This window comes from Lactuca serriola, chromosome 7 (assembly GCF_051521515.1).
Source record: "Lactuca serriola cultivar US96UC23 chromosome 7, Lser_US96UC23_V15, whole genome shotgun sequence".
Taxonomy (NCBI): Eukaryota; Viridiplantae; Streptophyta; class Magnoliopsida; order Asterales; family Asteraceae; genus Lactuca; species Lactuca serriola.
In genome coordinates, this window is record NC_136414.1 from 167,422,553 (window position 1) to 167,443,686 (window position 21,134).

Here is a 21,134-nt window from a genome sequence, read left to right on the forward strand (position 1 = left end):
TGACACAGACTGCCTGTAACAACGTTCTTCAGGCGTTGTAGTGTTATGACGTTTGTCACCCCAGACTTGCCGGTCTAACTGTAGCTAACAGTTTAGGTGCGGGATTGTCAATCTCGTATAGATCTATACACAAGTATCACGCTCTCCCTCCAAGAGATTATAGTTTATAATACAGGACTTGAAATGCATACTTGAGAGTACGTAGAAGTTGAATATCTCACAACACTTAGTATAAATAGATTTACGAAAAAGAAAGTCTATATTTCATGCAGATGAAAGTATTTCATTTTCAAAATGTTTATGTAAGAATGTAATGAATAACCCACAAACTATACCCATTATAGTTTTTCCGAAAGTGTGTTCGATTTGGTGATAATAATTCGATGAAATACTAACTTTTCATGTAACGTATAATGTTGATATCGAAGTATTAAAAATATCGATGTTGTATATAAGCAATATGTTTTCTCGTATTGCACTTGTATTCCCCCCCCCCCTAAAATATGAAAAAGACATGAAAAAGTAGGGGTATGAACTCACTTGGAAAGTGTGATGATTCGAAGAAAACGAGCTTTTTCTCGGGTGGCACTTCGACCGGAAAGTGGCGAGATTCTCGGGGCTTCGGACCTTCGTCGGGGCGGGGGTATGAAACCGGGGTGTCGGGGTCGTCTCGGGATGCTAAACGGGAAGTAAAAGTGAGAGAGAAGAGAGAAATGAGCAAGGAAAGTCGGAAGTCTCGCATCCTATTTATAGGTGAGGACCACTGCCATCGTACGTTGGGCGTACACCGAAGTATGCGGGGCATACCTCGTACGCTGGGCGTACCCTCGTACGCGTGGCGTACACATGCGTCATGGCTTACCGCATCATCGACTGCTGCCTTCGGACGAGACGGGCATAGAGGCATAAGGGCGATGTGGTCGATCCGAGGCCCTCCATTCAGTACGCTGGGCGTACTCCGAAGTACGATGGGCGTACTCCTTCGGATAATAAGCACCGTAAACGCATTTGACTTGAGAGGAATTTATGGTTTAAGTGGACCATAAACTAAGGTTCACGACCAAGATGCCTCCTAGGGAGGTGTTCATGGTCAAAATTTGGAGTCTTTATGGTATTTACGCCCTAGATGCTTCCTAGGGAAGTGTTCATGGTCAAAATTTGGAATCCTTATGTAGTTTACGCCCAAGACATTACCTAGGGGTGTGTTCACGGCTTAGCCTTGATATTTTAGAGTGTTTACGCCCAAATAGTTGCCTAGGAATGTGTTTATGGTCTAGTAGGGTCCACTAAGGGAGTTTATGCTAAAGTAAGGTCCCAAAAGAGGGTTTACAGCCAAGGGTGGCCTAAGGAAGATGTTCACGGTTTTGGGTGATTTTCGAAGGGTGTGTTCATGTTTTTAGCTAGTATGCACTCAAAGGTGGTGGCCTTAGTGGGATATTGTGCTAAAACTTCCATACAAGGTGTCTAATGGGTGTTTTCTTGTTAACTAGCTAAGGGTGCTTTCAACCAAGGTTCCACAAAACTTATTGCCCATATTTATATCCATATAGGTTGACTTAAGTCATTATTCTTATTGCCTTCCACGTTTTAGTGTGGTGCGGAGACTAAGCTTAATACTACTAGACAATCTTTTGTTCCACAAAACTTTATCATTTTTTTCTCTGTTCTTATATCTATTTTTTCTGTTATTATTCATAGATACGTACCATAATAACATGTGATTATGTGTATCTAATCACATATGATTTATGTGGATAAGATTCTTTTCGCGTTCTCGATTCAATAATCATTTTTTTCCACTTTAATCATATGTGAGTAAATATATTTAATCAGACGTGATTATATGTTTCTAAGCACATATGATTTTATTTGGAAAAAACAAATTTTGTCTATTTAAATCATATGTGATTAGATACATACAATCACATGTAATTATATACGAATGCAAAAACAAATCTTTATCCAAATTAATCATATGTGATTAAATACATATAATTGCATGTGATTATATGAATCTAATCACATATGATTTATGTCGATATAATTCATTTTTGCTTTGTCGATTCAATAGTTGTTCTCATGTAGTTTGATACTTATTACAATAATAACCTAACCATATTAACTATGATTTTTTTACTTTGTGTATCAAATGGCCTTTGACCTAGCGATTCATTAGGAGGAGTGATCATAATATTACTTACATACCTTTAATACATTTTAATTATTATTTAAACCTTATAAATTATTTTAATCTCTATTAAATTCTTAAAACGCTAATTAATATGTTTTCGTTTATTTTATTATATACTAAACCCATGTAATCTCACACCTTAAACACACGTAAAACTTAATTCTACATAACAGAAAACTAACTTCACTAAGTGATTGCAATTATGATCGTAGAAAGTATATACATATATTGATATTATTAGAACCAAAATCTAAGAAGTGTTATATATAACATTATATGCCTTCCTATGCACGCCTCTAATAAAACTTGTCATTCTGAAATCTTTATTTGAAGGCACACAACATGTATTTTTAAATTCATTCAACGAATTTAATTGTAATTGTAATAATCAAGTTTTATAGGCATATTAAAATGTTAATTATTTAAAAATTAGACAAAAAAATTATTTTAGGTCAACCCAATCGATCGGAACCCTTTCCAAACATTAAGCACGTTTCGACCCATCTAAAGAGACAAATGCGAATCAAAGTTCAGAAACAAATGAACCATTTTCCATAGCCAATTGCTTGGCAAGATTTTCGTATGCTTGTGCTGCAGCTTTATTCTTTGCAATTGTTTTCTTGTTCTTGTTGTTTCCTATCCCAATTAACTTCTCATCAACATATATTTCAATTTCCTTTCTATCATCCCATAAATCTTTATATTCTGGTTTTATCCCGATCTTCTGGCACATTTCATTAAACCTCGTAACAGGGTTTAAGTTAAGGTTTTCTGGTATGACCAAAGGTCGTAACAAGTTCTTCACCACCTACAAATCCAAAATCAAGTTAATTATCACAATTCATAGACTCTCCAAATCTTTATATCAAGATTCATTTGTTACATGAGCCTAGACTTTGTAGGCTTGATCATATATCCCATGTTATAAAATGAAGGCATGAGTGGGTTGAACGATGTCATGATTTACCTCCCATGTAGCATCGACCGATAAATTGGTGTCAACATAGACAACACCAACTAGAGACTCAAGGATATCTGCAAAGATCTTAGGCGAATGGATCAAACCAGTGGAGTGCAATGGGTATTCCTTGATTCCTTCCATGAGTTCTTGAATCTTCATATATATATATATATATATATATATATATATATGTGTGTGTGTGTGTGTGTATTATATATATATATATGTGTGTGTGTGTGTGTGTGTATTCTTAGTTGGAGGTGATAGTGTATATATTAGCTTGAATTGGAGAAAGAATGATAAAGAAAATGTTGAAACAAAATCAAGATTACCCGTTCATCATATAAGTGATCTTGGTGCCTGAGAAACCGATGTAACACGCAGTCGAGTCAACTCACCAGATGTCATATCTGGGTACAGGAGATAGTGTTCTTTGGCAATCATAAGGTTTGGAAACGAGTCGCCAAGGTACTCTAGTCGTTCGTAGGATTTAGAACAATCGATATCTTTGTAAGTATAATGAGTAAAAGCTTCTTTCAACAAGCCTTTTTTTTTGAATTCATACGCTATAATCTTCTCAACCTCCTTCAAACTCGGCTGCAATGATGAGTCTGACATGATGACGGACCCGTTCATTTAGCTCCTAATCACTAATGCCACAAAAATGACTTTATATTGATAGAATTTAAGCTTGTATACAAGAGAATACACCAAACTACTGAATAGTTCTTCTACATGATTGAACAATAATATAAAAAAATACAATTAAGAATTTCGTGTTTAAACAAGTTGGATTTTAATACTTCATGTTGTTATATATTCTCTCCCATTTTTTAATTTATTATTATGATTTATTTACGTATGAATGTCAAAATTTTATTTTTTATTATATGTTTGTGCTATATTGTTTCTAACATAATCATCTTTTCTATACTTTTTCACTGCTTGATGTTGGAAATTATAGTGGTTTTATAGCAAATTGGCTAAGACTTTAAATTGATTAAGAGATAGGCCAACCTACAAATTGGAAATTCAAATATTTTATCTAGATTATTATTAAATAGTTTCTTATAAAATCAATTATAAAGGATGAAATCTAAACATTTTATTTCGAAAAAATAACCCGATTTTAGGCTAATTAGTTAGTCATATATATATATATATATATATATATATATATATATATATATATATATATATATATAATAAGAATGACATTCTTGATATAATTGACTTTTCATACATATGAGAAGAGTCTTGAAAATATTGACTTTTCTTTCTTCAAACCAATCTAATTTTTGCATGATATTTTAGATATTCAGTTACAATTTCAGAATAATATGAATATATATTCTTAAATAATGGCATGCTAGGTGTGAGAACCATGTAATAACGGTTACGGGTTAATTAAAACAATTGTTAAACCAAATGGTCTTTGGTTTAGCGGTAAGGAGTGAGTCTCTCAAATAACAGGTCATGAGTTCAAGTCTCTTAGGAGACACATATAGTATTTAGGAGTAGATTAATTAGTTTTCCATTTCAAAAAAAAAAATGTTAAATATGACGTTTAAATAATAAACATCTTTAAAAATTTAATGGTGATATTATCATGTTTATACAATGATATATAAAATTTAATATCTTAAAAAGAAAAAAGATAATTATACTTGGTGATATGAAACCTACTATTCCTGCATTCTTTTTTCCATAAAAAGGCTTATAATAATATAATTGACATGTTATTTCAAGTTATTTATGTTGTCACAAAAAATAAAAGGTTCATCGATCCAAATGGCTGAGAAAACAAATTTTAATTTGAACAAAAGACGTAAAATTATATATATATATATATATATATATATATATATATGTGTGTGTGTGTGTGTGTGTGTGTGTGTCGGTGTCATATTTCGTAAAAGAAATGCATCAGAAAATATCATCACCATTAAAATATATTTATAATATATGTTATGTTTTTGTTAAATATAAATTATATTGTTGTTTTACAAGTACCAAAGCTAAACGATTTTTAAGAATAGCCTTCTATTACATAACATGATTTTCAAGAACATTAACATTGAACATCGAAGCATAAACGTTAATGTAAAGACATTCTTCAAGGATGTTGTCATATATCCTCCATGAGAAGTTAATCATAAGTCATAAAAGAAGAAATAAAATTTGGGATTTTCCATACAATAAGCATTAATTGATGATATATATTAGTTTAATTAATTATAAAATACATTAATTATAAGAAATATTACCATAATTAAATATGAAGTACATTAATAATCTCCATAATAAATGTATTTCGAATTTAATTATGGTAATATTTTTCATAATTAATACTTCTTATATGTCTCCTTAGGTCACATATTAGAAAATCCCATAAAATATTTGACTCTATAAGCATATTAATAAAAACACGTTACTATAACTTGTTGTCCAAACACCCTGAGTGACCATTTGATGCGCCGTAAACTTGCATAAACTTCATAGGGGGAAGAAACAGAAAGTATGTTATGAATTGACATCAAATTTGTTAAATTGACAAGACCTGAATGTTTTGAAAGTAGTCTTTAACCAAGACCTGAATGTTTTGAAAGTAGTCTTCTACCAAGACCTGAATGTTTTGAAAGTAGTCTTTAACCAAGACCTGAATGTTTTGAAAGTAGTCTTCTACCATGACCTGAATGTTTTGAAAGTAGTCTTTAACCAAGACCTGACTGTTTTGAAAGTGGTCTTCTACCTAGACTTGTATGTTTTGCTGTAACAAAGATGGTTTTCCCCTTTATGACTACTATTAACAATATATAGTCTACCTCATCGTTTACGTGAATGTATCACAAAATAAAAGTAATAGGGAAAATATAGCCATGTAAGTATTATCCTTTTGTATTAGGATAAACACGAAATCGCGACTGCCGAAACGTATTCGCCTTGAATATCCGTAGATGTTCATTTTCCTCTGTTGCTAACAGCAGGTTGAAGGAATGGTTAGTCCCGTAAAGGTCTCCCTAGTATAAGTATTATCAACCGTAGACATCCGTAGATGTCCATTTACCTCTGTTGCTAACAGCCGGGTTTAGGAATGGTTAGTCCCTTATAGTTTCTTATCATATAGTATCTATGTAAAAGTATCCCTATAAGTGTATCCATGTAAGAGGAATCTCTGTAAGAGTATCCATATAAGTGTATCCATGTAAGAGGAATCTCTGTAAGAGTATCCCTTCATATAGCATGTAGTTTAGACTCATGAATGAACTGACTCTGGTGTAATTTCTTGTAATAGGGATAATGTTTTGTATCCCCTAAACTATTCCTATAATAGTTTATACACCCTTGCTACCCAAGAGTGTCGGAACTGAATTAACTGATGGAACATTTATGACTATATATGTACACATGATATATAACTAATATTTAAATGACCTTCGGACGGGTACCCGATATCCCACCAGACCACATCCAAATCGAGGAAAAGGAAACAGGGTGGATAGCCTTCCTAAGTCTTTTAAACATTTCTTATATAACTATACATATAGAGGCATGCAATTTATAATATAAAAGCATAAAAGAAGTTTTGTAAAACCTTTGAAAAGTTTAACAAATAAGAATTTATGACTTGATGTCAGTTTATAAATCGAATCGAAAACCGTTTGACAAGACAGTTTAAGTGTAAGAAAACCTTTGTTTGAAGCACAACTATAACAGATTCAAAAAAGGAAACCTTCAATTTGTAAGACATTTTCTAAAAGTGTTTTAACATGTAAAAACATTTGTGAAAACTATTTGAAGTACATATGAAAACGTTCGTTTGTGCTTGTATATGAATGTATCTCCTTGAAATAGTATTTCTAGTATGTAAAAGTTCGTGATGTTCTCGTAAAACTATACCTATTATAGTTTTCTAAAAGTGTGTCTCGTTTGTATAGTAATCCCTAGTGAAATGCTCACTTGTTATGAAAAGCATAATTTTTGTAGTGCCTAAGATGGACACATATACATACAGTATAAGCAGAGTGTTTGATTTATACATATATAACAACATTTTTCATCTCAAAAGATATGATGTTATCGTGATATATTTTGCATATGAAAGTTTCCTTATAATAGTTATAAATCACATATGATTCCGTTCATAAAAAGTGTATAATGAAACTTTATATAACACACGATAATAATCGTGTGTTTTACTTGTATTCCCCCCCCCCCTTAAAAGCATATAAAAACATTTATAAAACATTTAAAAGTGTGGATTATAGGGGTATGAACTCACTTGATAGATTGAAGAAAGCGAGACGAAAACCGAGCAGAACTTCTACTCAAGCAAGCGGATTTATCGGGATTCTCGGGAATCTCGGGAGCGTAAAACTTCCTTCCCAACTTGGATATGAAAACTAGGACTTTGGGATGGCTCCGAGGGTTTTAACGCAGAGCTTCGGCGTGAGAAAGGGAGGAAATGAGCAAAAATGGCCGGCACCCTCGCATCCCTTTTATAGGGGCTGAAAGCCTCGCGTACGCGGGGCGTACTAACGAGGGTACGCTGGGCGTACGCAACGTCATGGCTTACCGCATCCTCGGACAAAGCATCAAAGCGACGTGGACGGATTGAGGCCGAGCATCCGAGTACGCTGGGCGTAACCTGGATTGGTCTGATGACTCCTCCTTCGGATAATACCGGATTTTGAATTTAATTTATATTTTAATTATTTAGTAAACTTCAAAAATTCATATCTTTCTCATACGAACTCCGTTTTCGACGTTCTTTATATCCACGCGAAGGTGAGACTACGATCTACAACTTTCGTTTAGACTTCGTCGGTAAATCTTGAATTTATTTTTAATATTATATTTTAATAGGTCGGGACAGGAAAAGTCCGCTAAAATTCCATAACTCCTTCATCTGATGTCTGTTTTCGCCAGACTTTTTACCGTTGTAATACCATTGATGAGATCTTCGATTCTTGTTTAGGTCATAACTTCTTCGTTATAACTTGGATTCTAGGGTTCTTTATATGTACGGAAACCTTGATACGATTCCTACTACTTTATTTAACCCAAATAAGATTTTAGGAAAGTTAAATTTTGACCTAAATTTGACTTTTGATCCATCATATTGTCTCGAAATATCGGGTTGTCACACCTAACTCCGTATATTCTTAGAAAAGAAAAAAAATTATGCTAGTCTATGATAATGGTACACTTATTAATAACAAAGAAACACAATATATAAATCATTCTACCAGAATATACTATTACATATAATTTTTTCATTATATGTCACACCCCTGGACCAAACGGCAGAAACGTCCGGAGGCGGGTGACTTAATTGTGTAATAGCATAACATTTGCATATAAATGAAACATAGCAAATCCAAGCATCATACATTGAGATAACAAACTTACATTGTTTACATATTGTGTTTGTGCTTCAAATTACACAAAAGAGACATAAGTAAATAAATTCTAAACTACAGCAAAGTATTCCTGAATCCGAGTCCCTTTAACCTGCTTACTGATTTCCTGAGAATACAAGTCGTTTTGAAAAACGTCAACTAAAAAGTTGGTGAGTTCATAAACATTTTCGTATAAAACTTGTGATAGTTTAGAAATCCAGAAAATTCTAGTGTTTTCTTATCAAAACAGTTGTAAGTCTTGTTTTCTATCTAGTATAGTTGCATGTGTTTACTTAGTCTATCATCTTTCGAAATTGTGAAATCGTTTTTTCCAGAAAATCCTATATTTTCTTGTATAAATAATCGTGAGTTCTGTTTCCAATTAAGTGTAGTTACATGTATGTGTTTTAGTCTATCGTTTTCGAAATCGTATAAAATCGTTTACTCTAGAAAATCCCATAATTTATTGTAAAAGAAAATCGTGAGTTCCGTTTCGAATTGAGTGTAGTTACATTTGTGTGTTTTAGTATGTCGATTTTGGAATCGTATAAAATCATTTACTCCAGAAAATCCCATATTTTCTGATATATAAAATGGTGGTCTTAAAACCCTAAGACTAATGAGGTGTGAGAAATCAATAGACGATTGTGGTCATTACGCACAACACAAGTGGATGATCAACACAACGAATGTGGGCAATCACTACCATGCATAGGGGCGGTCAACACAATGTGCCAATTTATTTGTAAGGTTTTCCCTACATAAATTTCTAAATAGCAATATCATATTCTAGTGAGCTGTTATAACCATACTAATATGACGGAGGCTTGTCTTGGCGTTTCTCAGGCGCCCAAATCGATAAAAGACATTTGTCACCCTAGAGTGGCCGATCTAGCTGTAGCGAACAACGAAGGTGCGGGGTGTCAACCTCATATAGATCTATACACAAATTCCCGCTCTCCCTCCAGGAGACTGTGGTTATAACTCCTACAGGACTTTAAACATACACTAATATATATATATATATATATATATATATATATATATATATATATATATAGGTACTTTTGAGACTCGTCTGACTAGAATACCAACCGGTTTTTGAGCAATCGATGAAATCCGTTATTTAATAAATAACAATATTTGTGCTAGTTGAGTAGGTCTATCATTTTAGTTTATTGAGGATAATCCACTTGGAATCATATTTATCAAAAATGACCCAATATTATCGGTATTGGCAAAAATGGCCCTTCTTTTTATAAATTATCAAATAAGGCTTATATTTGTTAGAAGGTGTAATAAGTGGTTCAAAACTAGGTGAATTGTCAAAAATGGCCCATTTCTTTTAAAATGTTCATTTTAGACTTATATTCATGAAAATATTCAAAAAGGCCATTGTTTATCCAAAAATTCCATTTTTGGGTCCTTTAAAAATTGAGATGTTCAATAATTCTTCCATTTTATTCCATTTTCTAAAATGGTCCTCATATATACTTGTGGCCGAAAATGGTCCCCAAAATATCATTAATACTCCAATTTAACCATTTCCAAAATATTATGTTTAACAATTTGTTTAAAATTTTTTTTGGAGCAAAACCTTATGATTCTTGATACAAAAATTTATGATTTATATTTCATAAACATATTAGTTTTTGTTTCTAACTTCTACATTGTGATATATAGTTCAAAACCTTGAGAATTGCTAAAAATCTCGAGTTCTTGAACCAATATATACAGGGTTCATAACTCTAAACACATAAATCATATCATACATGCATAAGCAAGCAATTATACTAAAATTTCACAAGACCCTTGACTTGTATCCTCCCCCAAAACCATGAGGACATCAAAAGAGGGGTATGAAGCTCACCTTGGTTTGATTTGGCAGGTGATTTGGAGAGGTGATGAGAAGTTCAAGTCCTAACACTTAAAGAGTTTGAATGATCGTCTTGAGGATTTTGCTAGCCTAGAACTATTATCACATAATTATATGTGTGAGTATAAGATTTGCAACCACTAATTGTATGAAGCATTTGACTATGAATAATTTACTTACAAGAATTTGGAAGGAATTATGAAGGAAATGGCTTCTGGAGCAAAATCTTGAGTTCTTGGGAGAGTTCGCAGATGTTCAGAGTGAGTGAAATGGAGAATGGGTTTACGCACCTTTCATATGGAATAGGGAAATTGATGGGATGCTTACTTGGAATACTGCGGGGTAATATTGATTTCTAGGAGTTAATTCATGAGTTACTGAGATTGGCATTGGGAATTAGTCCCTTATAGCTAATAAGCACCGTAAACGCATTTGACTTGAGAGGAATTTATGGTTTAAGTGGACCATAAACTAAGGTTCACGGCCAAGATGCCTCCTAGGGAGGTGTTCATGGTCAAAATTTGGAGTCTTTATGGTATTTACGCCCTAGATGCTTCCTAGGGAAGTGTTCATGGTCAAAATTTGGAATCCTTATGTAGTTTACGCCCAAGACATTACCTAGGGGTGTGTTCACGGCTTAGCCTTGATATTTTAGAGTGTTTACGCCCAAATAGTTGCCTAGGAATGTGTTTATGGTCTAGTAGGGTCCACTAAGGGAGTTTATGCTAAAGTAAGGTCCCAAAAGAGGGTTTACGGCCAAGGGTGGCCTAAGGAAGGTGTTCACGGTTTTGGGTGATTTTCGAAGGGTGTGTTCATGTTTTTAGCTAGTATGCACTCAAAGGTGGTGGCCTTAGTGGGATATTGTGCTAAAACTTCCATACAAGGTGTCTAATGGGTGTTTTCTTGTTAACTAGCTAAGGGTGCTTTCAACCAAGGTTCCACAAAACTTATTGCCCATATTTATATCCATATAGGTTGACTTAAGTCATTATTCTTATTGCCTTCCACGTTTTAGTGTGGTGCGGAGACTAAGCTTAATACTACTAGACAATCTTTTGTTCCACAAAACTTTATCATTTTTTTCTCTGTTCTTATATCTATTTTTTCTGTTATTATTCATAGATACGTACCATAATAACATGTGATTATGGGTATCTAATCACATATGATTTATGTGGATAAGATTCTTTTCGCGTTCTCGATTCAATAATCATTTTTTTCCACTTTAATCATATGTGAGTAAATATATTTAATCAGACGTGATTATATGTTTCTAAGCACATATGATTTTATTTGGAAAAAACAAATTTTGTCTATTTAAATCATATGTGATTAGATACATACAATCACATGTAATTATATACGAATGCAAAAACAAATCTTTATCCAAATTAATCATATGTGATTAAATACATATAATTGCATGTGATTATATGAATCTAATCACATATGATTTATGTCGATATAATTCATTTTTGCTTTGTCGATTCAATAGTTGTTCTCATGTAGTTTGATACTTATTACAATAATAACCTAACCATATTAACTATGATTTTTTTACTTTGTGTATCAAATGGCCTTTGACCTAGCGATTCATTAGGAGGAGTGATCATAATATTACTTACATACCTTTAATACATTTTAATTATTATTTAAACCTTATAAATTATTTTAATCTCTATTAAATTCTTAAAACGCTAATTAATATGTTTTCGTTTATTTTATTATATACTAAACCCATGTAATCTCACACCTTAAACACACGTAAAACTTAATTCTACATAACAGAAAACTAACTTCACTAAGTGATTGCAATTATGATCGTAGAAAGTATATACATATATTGATATTATTAGAACCAAAATCTAAGAAGTGTTATATATAACATTATATGCCTTCCTATGCACGCCTCTAATAAAACTTGTCATTCTGAAATCTTTATTTGAAGGCACACAACATGTATTTTTAAATTCATTCAACGAATTTAATTGTAATTGTAATAATCAAGTTTTATAGGCATATTAAAATGTTAATTATTTAAAAATTAGACAAAAAAATTATTTTAGGTCAACCCAATCGATCGGAACCCTTTCCAAACATTAAGCACGTTTCGACCCATCTAAAGAGACAAATGCGAATCAAAGTTCAGAAACAAATGAACCATTTTCCATAGCCAATTGCTTGGCAAGATTTTCGTATGCTTGTGCTGCAGCTTTATTCTTTGCAATTGTTTTCTTGTTCTTGTTGTTTCCTATCCCAATTAACTTCTCATCAACATATATTTCAATTTCCTTTCTATCATCCCATAAATCTTTATATTCTGGTTTTATCCCGATCTTCTGGCACATTTCATTAAACCTCGTAACAGGGTTTAAGTTAAGGTTTTCTGGTATGACCAAAGGTCGTAACAAGTTCTTCACCACCTACAAATCCAAAATCAAGTTAATTGTCACAATTCATAGACTCTCCAAATCTTTATATCAAGATTCATTTGTTACATGAGCCTAGACTTTGTAGGCTTGATCATATATCCCATGTTATAAAATGAAGGCATGAGTGGGTTGAACGATGTCATGATTTACCTCCCATGTAGCATCGACCGATAAATTGGTGTCAACATAGACAACACCAACTAGAGACTCAAGAATATCTGCAAAGATCTTAGGCGAATGGATCAAACCAGTGGAGTGCAATGGGTATTCCTTGATTCCTTCCATGAGTTCTTGAATCTTCATATATATATATATATATATATATATATATATATATATATATATATGTGTGTGTGTGTGTGTGTATTCTTAGTTGGAGGTGATAGTGTATATATCAGCTTGAATTGGAGAAAGAATGATAAAGAAAATGTTGAAACAAAATCAAGATTACCCGTTCATCATATAAGTGATCTTGGTGCCTGAGAAACCGATGTAACACGCAGTCGAGTCAACTCACCAGATGTCATATCTGGGTGCAGGAGATAGTGTTCTTTGGCAATCATAAGGTTTGGAAACGAGTCGCCAAGGTACTCTAGTCGTTCGTAGGATTTAGAACAATCGATATCTTTGTAAGTATAATGAGTAAAAGCTTCTTTCAACAAGCCTTTTTTTTTTTGAATTCATACGCTATAATCTTCTCAACCTCCTTCAAACTCGGCTGCAATGATGAGTCTGACATGATGACGGACCCGTTCATTTAGCTCCTAATCACTAATGCCACAAAAATGACTTTATATTGATATAATTTAAGCTTGTATACAAGAGAATACACCAAACTACTGAATAGTTCTTCTACAGTATTGAACAATAATATAAAAAAATACAGTTAAGAATTTCGTGTTTAAACAAGTTGGATTTTAATACTTCATGTTGTTATATATTCTCTCCCATTTTTTAATTTATTATTATGATTTATTTACGTATGAATGTCAAAATTTTATTTTTTATTATATGTTTGTGCTATATTGTTTCTAACATAATCATATTTTCTATACTTTTTCACTGCTTGTTGTTGGAAATTATAGTGGTTTTATAGCAAATTGGCTAAGACTTTAAATTGATTAAGAGATAGGCCAACCTACAAATTGGAAATTCAAATATTTTATCTAGATTATTATTAAATAGTTTCTTATAAAATCAATTATAAAGGATGAAATCTAAACATTTTATTTCGAAAAAAATAACCCGATTTTAGGCTAATTAGTTAGTCAAATATATATATATATATATATATATATATATATATATATATATATAAATAAGAATGACATTCTTGATATAATTGACTTTTCATACATATGAGAAGAGTCTTGAAAATATTGACTTTTCTTTCTTCAAAACAATCTAATTTTTGCATGATATTTTAGATATTCAGTTACAATTTCAGAATAATATGAATATATATTCTTAAATAATGGCATGCTAGGTGTGAGAACCATGTAATAACGGTTACGGGTTAATTAAAACAATTGTTAAACCAAATGGTCTTTGGTTTAGCGGTAAGGAGTGAGTCTCTCAAATAACAGGTCATGAGTTCAAGTCTCTTAGGAGACACATATAGTATTTAGGAGTAGATTAATTAGTTTTCCATTTCAAAAAAAAAATGTTAAATATGACGTTTAAATAATAAACATCTTTAAAAATTTAATGGTGATATTATCATGTTTATACAATGATATATAAAATTTAATATCTTAAAAAGAAAAAAGATAATTATACTTGGTGATATGAAACTTACTATTCCTGCATTCTTTTTTCCATAAAAAGGCTTATAATAATATAATTGACATGTTATTTCAAGTTATTTATGTTGTCACAAAAAATAAAAGGTTCATCGATCCAAATGGCTGAGAAAGCAAATTTTAATTTGAACAAAAGACGTAAAATTATATATATATATATATATATATATATATGTGTGTGTGTGTATGTGTGTGTGTGTCGGTGTCATATTTCGTAAAAGAAATGCATCAGAAAATATCATCACCATTAAAATATATTTATAATATATGTTATGTTTTTGTTAAATATAAATTATATTGTTGTTTTACAAGTACCAAAGCTAAACGATTTTTAAGAATAGCCTTCTATTACATAACATGATTTTCAAGAACATTAACATTGAACATCGAAGCATAAACGTTAATGTAAAGACATTCTTCAAGGATGTTGTCATATATCCTCCATGAGAAGTTAATCATAAGTCATAAAAGAAGAAATAAAATTTGGGATTTTCCATACAATAAGCATTAATTGATGATATATATTAGTTTAATTAATTAGAAAATACATTAATTATAAGAAATATTACCATAATTAAATATGAAGTACATTAATAATCTCCATAATAAATGTATTTCGAATTTAATTATGGTAATATTTTTCATAATTAATACTTCTTATATGTCTCCTTAGGTCACATATTAGAAAATCCCATAAAATATTTGACTCTATAAGCATATTAATAAAAACACGTTACTATAACTTGTTGTCCAAACACCTGAGTGGCCATTTGATGCGCCGTAAACTTGCATAAACTTCATAGGGGGAAGAAACAGAAAGTATGTTATGAATTGACATCAAATTTGTTAAATTGACAAGACATGAATGTTTTGAAAGTAGTCTTTAACCAAGACCTGAATGTTTTGAAAGTAGTCTTCTACCAAGACCTGAATGTTTTGAAAGTAGTCTTTAACCAAGACCTGAATGTTTTGAAAGTAGTCTTCTACCATGACCTGAATGTTTTGAAAGTAGTCTTTAACCAAGACCTGACTGTTTTGAAAGTGGTCTTCTACCTAGACTTGTATGTTTTGCTGTAACAAAGATGGTTTTCCCCTTTATGACTACTATTAACAATATATAGTCTACCTCATCGTTTACGTGAATGTATCACAAAATAAAAGTAATAGGGAAAATATAGCCATGTAAGTATTATCCTTTTGTATTAGGATAAACACGAAATCGCGACTGCCGAAACGTATTCGCCTTGAATATCCGTAGATGTTCATTTTCCTCTGTTGCTAACAGCAGGTTGAAGGAATGGTTAGTCCCGTAAAGGTCTCCCTAGTATAAGTATTATCAACCGTAGACATCCGTAGATGTCCATTTACCTCTGTTGCTAACAGCCGGGTTTAGGAATGGTTAGTCCCTTATAGTTTCTTATCATATAGTATCTATGTAAAAGTATCCCTATAAGTGTATCCATGTAAGAGGAATCTCTGTAAGAGTATCCATATAAGTGTATCCATGTAAGAGGAATCTCTGTAAGAGTATCCCTTCATATAGCATGTAGTTTAGACTCATGAATGAACTGACTCTGGTGTAATTTCTTGTAATAGGGATAATGTTTTGTATCCCCTAAACTATTCCTATAATAGTTTATACACCCTTGCTACCCAAGAGTGTCGGAACTGAATTAACTGATGGAACATTTATGACTATATATGTACACATGATATATAACTAATATTTAAATGACCTTCGGACGGGTACCCGATATCCCACCAGACCACATCCAAATCGAGGAAAAGGAAACAGGGTGGATAGCCTTCCTAAGTCTTTTAAACATTTCTTATATAACTATACATATAGAGGCATGCAATTTATAGTATAAAAGCATAAAAGAAGTTTTGTAAAACCTTTGAAAAGTTTAACAAATAAGAATTTATGACTTGATGTCAGTTTATAAATCGAATCGAAAACCGTTTGACAAGACAGTTTAAGTGTAAGAAAACCTTTGTTTGAAGCACAACTATAACAGATTCAAAAAGGAAACCTTCAATTTGTAAGACATTTTCTAAAATTGTTTTAACATGTAAAAACATTTGTGAAAACTATTTGAAGTACATATGAAAACGTTCGTTTGTTCTTGTATATGAATGTATCTCCTTGAAATAGTATTTCTAGTATGTAAAAGTTCGTGATGTTCTCGTAAAACTATACCTATTATAGTTTTCTAAAAGTGTGTCTCGTTTGTATAGTAATCCCTAGTGAAATGCTCACTTGTTATGAAAAGCATAATTTTTGTAGTGCCTAAGATGGACACATATACATACAGTATAAGCAGAGTGTTTGATTTATACATATATAACAACATTTTTCATCTCAAAAGATATGATGTTATCGTGATATATTTTGTATATGAAAGTTTCCTTATAATAGTTATAAATCACATATGATTCCGTTCATAAAAAGTGTATAATGAAACTTTATATAACACACGATAATAATCGTGTGTTTTACTTGTATTCCCCCCCCCCTTAAAAGCATATAAAAACATTTATAAAACATTTAAAAGTGTGGATTATAGGGGTATGAACTCACTTGATAGATTGAAGAAAGCGAGACGAAAACCGAGCAGAACTTCTACTCAAGCAAGCGGATTTATCGGGATTCTCGGGAATCTCGGGAGCGTAAAACTTCCTTCCCAACTTGGATATGAAAACTAGGACTTTGGGATGGCTCCGAGGGTTTTAACGCAGAGCTTCGGCGTGAGAAAGGGAGGAAATGAGCAAAAATGGCCGGCACCCTCGCATCCCTTTTATAGGGGCTGAAAGCCTCGCGTACGCGGGGCGTACTAACGAGGGTACGCTGGGCGTACGCAACGTCATGGCTTACCGCATCCTCGGACAAAGCATCAAAGCGACGTGGACGGATTGAGGCCGAGCATCCGAGTACGCTGGGCGTAACCTGGATTGGTCTGATGACTCCTCCTTCGGATAATACCGGATTTTGAATTTAATTTATATTTTAATTATTTAGTAAACTTCAAAAATTCATATCTTTCTCATACGAACTCCGTTTTCGACGTTCTTTATATCCACGCGAAGGTGAGACTACGATCTACAACTTTCGTTTAGACTTCGTCGGTAAATCTTGAATTTATTTTTAATATTATATTTTAATAGGTCGGGACAGGAAAAGTCCGCTAAAATTCCATAACTCCTTCATCTGATGTCTGTTTTCGCCAGACTTTTTACCGTTGTAATACCATTGATGAGATCTTCGATTCTCGTTTAGGTCATAACTTCTTCGTTATAACTTGGATTCTAGGGTTCTTTATATGTACGGAAACCTTGATACGATTCCTACTACTTTATTTAACCCAAATAAGATTTTAGGAAAGTTAAATTTTGACCTAAATTTGACTTTTGATCCATCATATTGTCTCGAAATATCGGGTTGTCACACCTAACTCCGTATATTCTTAGAAAAGAAAAAAAATTATGCTAGTCTATGATAATGGTACACTTATTAATAACAAAGAAACACAATATATAAATCATTCTACCAGAATATACTATTACATATAATTTTTTCATTATATGTCACACCCCTGGACCAAACGGCAGAAACGTCCGGAGGCGGGTGACTTAATTGTGTAATAGCATAACATTTGCATATAAATGAAACATAGCAAATCCAAGCATCATACATTGAGATAACAAACTTACATTGTTTACATATTGTGTTTGTGCTTCAAATTACACAAAAGAGACATAAGTAAATAAATTCTAAACTACAGCAAAGTATTCCTGAATCCGAGTCCCTTTAACCTGCTTACTGATTTCCTGAGAATACAAGTCGTTTTGAAAAACGTCAACTAAAAAGTTGGTGAGTTCATAAACATTTTCGTATAAAACTTGTGATAGTTTAGAAATCCAGAAAATTCTAGTGTTTTCTTATCAAAACAGTTGTAAGTCTTGTTTTCTATCTAGTATAGTTGCATGTGTTTACTTAGTCTATCATCTTTCGAAATTGTGAAATCGTTTTTTCCAGAAAATCCTATATTTTCTTGTATAAATAATCGTGAGTTCTGTTTCCAATTAAGTGTAGTTACATGTATGTGTTTTAGTCTATCGTTTTCGAAATCGTATAAAATCGTTTACTCTAGAAAATCCCATAATTTATTGTAAAAGAAAATCGTGAGTTCCGTTTCGAATTGAGTGTAGTTACATTTGTGTGTTTTAGTATGTCGATTTTGGAATCGTATAAAATCATTTACTCCAGAAAATCCCATATTTTCTGATATATAAAATGGTGGTCTTAAAACCCTAAGACTAATGAGGTGTGAGAAATCAATAGACGATTGTGGTCATTACGCACAACACAAGTGGATGATCAACACAACGAATGTGGGCAATCACTACCATGCATAGGGGCGGTCAACACAATGTGCCAATTTATTTGTAAGGTTTTCCCTACATAAATTTCTAAATAGCAATATCATATTCTAGTGAGCTGTTATAACCATACTAATATGACGGAGGCTTGTCTTGGCGTTTCTCAGGCGCCCAAATCGATAAAAGACATTTGTCACCCTAGAGTGGCCGATCTAGCTGTAGCGAACAACGAAGGTGCGGGGTGTCAACCTCATATAGATCTATACACAAATTCCCGCTCTCCCTCCAGGAGACTGTGGTTATAACTCCTACAGGACTTTAAACATACACTAATATATATATATATATATATATATATATATATATATAGGTACTTTTGAGACTCGTCTGACTAGAATACCAACCGGTTTTTGAGCAATCGATGAAATCCGTTATTTAATAAATAACAATATTTGTGCTAGTTGAGTAGGTCTATCATTTTAGTTTATTGAGGATAATCCACTTGGAATCATATTTATCAAAAATGACCCAATATTATCGGTATTGGCAAAAATGGCCCTTCTTTTTATAAATTATCAAATAAGGCTTATATTTGTTAGAAGGTGTAATAAGTGGTTCAAAACTAGGTGAATTGTCAAAAATGGCCCATTTCTTTTAAAATGTTCATTTTAGACTTATATTCATGAAAATATTCAAAAAGGCCATTGTTTATCCAAAAATTCCATTTTTGGGTCCTTTAAAAATTGAGATGTTCAATAATTCTTCCATTTTATTCCATTTTCTAAAATGGTCCTCATATATACTTGTGGCCGAAAATGGTCCCCAAAATATCATTAATACTCCAATTTAACCATTTCCAAAATATTATGTTTAACAATTTGTTTAAAATTTTTTTTGGAGCAAAACCTTATGATTCTTGATACAAAAATTTATGATTTATATTTCATAAACATATTAGTTTTTGTTTCTAACTTCTACATTGTGATATATAGTTCAAAACCTTGAGAATTGCTAAAAATCTCGAGTTCTTGAACCAATATATACAGGGTTCATAACTCTAAACACATAAATCATATCATACATGCATAAGCAAGCAATTATACTAAAATTTCACAAGACCCTTGACTTGTATCCTCCCCCAAAACCATGAGGACATCAAAAGAGGGGTATGAAGCTCACCTTGGTTTGATTTGGCAGGTGATTTGGAGAGGTGATGAGAAGTTCAAGTCCTAACACTTAAAGAGTTTGAATGATCGTCTTGAGGATTTTGCTAGCCTAGAACTATTATCACATAATTATATGTGTGAGTATAAGATTTGCAACCACTAATTGTATGAAGCATTTGACTATGAATAATTTACTTACAAGAATTTGGAAGGAATTATGAAGGAAATGGCTTCTGGAGCAAAATCTTGAGTTCTTGGGAGAGTTCGCAGATGTTCAGAGTGAGTGAAATGGAGAATGGGTTTACGCACCTTTCATATGGAATAGGGAAATTGATGGGATGCTTACTTGGAATACTGCGGGGTAATATTGATTTCTAGGAGTTAATTCATGAGTTACTGAGATTGGCATTGGGAATTAGTCCCTTATAGCTAATAAGCACCGTAAACGCATTTGACTTGAGAGGAATTTATGGTTTAAGTGGACCATAAACTAAGGTTCACGGCCAAGATGCCTCCTAGGGAGGTGTTCATGGTCAAAATTTGGAGTCTTTATGGTATTTACGCCCTAGATGCTTCCTAGGGAAGTGTTCATGGTCAAAATTTGGAATCCTTATGTAGTTTACGCCCAAGACATTACCTAGGGGTGTGTTCACGGCTTAGCCTTGATATTTTAGAGTGTTTACGCCCAAATAGTTGCCTAGGAATGTGTTTATGGTCTAGTAGGGTCCACTAAGGGAGTTTATGCTAAAGTAAGGTCCCAAAAGAGGGTTTACGGCCAAGGGTGGCCTAAGGAAGGTGTTCACGGTTTTGGGTGATTTTCGAAGGGTGTGTTCATGTTTTTAGCTAGTATGCACTCAAAGGTGGTGGCCTTAGTGGGATATTGTGCTAAAACTTCCATACAAGGTGTCTAATGGGTGTTTTCTT

General features: G+C 32.6%; 2 pseudogenes; both read right to left on the reverse strand.

Moving 5' to 3' along the window:
- Positions 1–2,714: 2,714 nt before the first annotated feature.
- On the reverse strand, positions 2,715–3,788 carry LOC145064532 (ribonuclease 3-like protein 3; annotated as a pseudogene).
- An 8,780-nt stretch (positions 3,789–12,568) lies between these two features.
- Positions 12,569–13,619, reverse strand: LOC145064533 (ribonuclease 3-like protein 3; annotated as a pseudogene).
- Positions 13,620–21,134: the final 7,515 nt, after the last annotated feature.